Genomic DNA, 1,314 nt, shown 5'->3' on the forward strand with positions numbered 1-1,314 from the left:
ACAGACTTATTTGTACCAACTACGAAGATGTTTCGTTTTTGTTGAGGTTTTTCGGCGCTCGCAACTGCACAACAAGGTCATATGAGCGCCAAGGGGTGGATGTCAACAGAGAAGTCCTTACAGGGAACGAGACTTACTCTGCTCACCTCTCTAGCTTCAACAGCACAAAGTCTGTTGCGAAGTCTATCGAGGCACCCCGGAAATAGCGGGTCACAAGAGTGTGACAAACATACAAAAAGTAGAAGAAAATGGTGATAGTAAGGATTTGGAAAGAAAAGGCAGCAGTTGCCAGTAGCAGTTCAGGCACAGTTATGAGCATGACACCGATGAATCAGCCCTTTTACAATTTACAGTTCTACTCTGCATAAGAACATGGTTATTGTCCCCCCTTTAGGAACGGCCTGAAGACACTTCAACTTCAACTATGAAGAGCTGAATTCTACAACACTAACTTCAGTAACAGTTGTAATTAGTTTAATGAATTTGATAAATCTGTTTTCACCACCACATCTGCAATCTTGAAAAAAACAAAAAAAAACCCTCCCACAAAAAACTGTATTGGTTTAACGCCCCCTAGCAACGAAGAAGCGAGACCTTCGGATTTAACTCCCATTTCCTTTAGTTTTAGTAAGAGTTTTACGGCACTTGCAACTCAATAAGGTCATATAAGTGCCGAAGATTAGAGGTGCTACGAGAGAGTAACAAACACAAAAAAGGAGGGGAAATGAAAAATAAAGACGCTAGATGTTTGAAACAACTCCATTGCAACGGCCAACCAACCACTAACTCCCATCTCCGAAATGAACGAGCCAAATGGGGAAATCTGTACAAAGTGCCTTTCCCAAAGAAACAACTCTTCGATTGAGCTGAGGCTCGAAACCCTGAACCAGCAACCTCACGATGACGAGTCCAATACAGGACCAGCGGCTAGACGAAACCCGAATACCAACATAAAAGACGTTTTATTTTTTATTTTATTTAGTAGAGGTTTTACAGCGCTCGCAACTGCATAAGGTCATATGAGTGCAAAGCAGGGGTGGATGTCAACAGAGATGTCCTTACAAGGAATCATGCTTACTCTGCTCACCTCTTTAGCTTCAACAGTACAAAGTCTGCTTCGACTATCAAGGCACCCCGGAAATAGCAGGTCACAAGAGTGTGACAAACATACAAAAGAAGTAGAGGGAAATGGCGATAGTAAGGATTAGGAAAGAAAAAGCAAAAGTTTTCTGTTATAGTTCAGGCACAGTAATGAGCATGACATTTTTGAATCAGCCTATTTACAATTCTACTGTGCATAAGAACGAGAAATGC

Source organism: Aplysia californica, unplaced genomic scaffold, assembly GCF_000002075.1.
Source record: "Aplysia californica isolate F4 #8 unplaced genomic scaffold, AplCal3.0 scaffold00070, whole genome shotgun sequence".
In the NCBI taxonomy this organism is placed as follows: Eukaryota; Metazoa; Mollusca; class Gastropoda; order Aplysiida; family Aplysiidae; genus Aplysia; species Aplysia californica.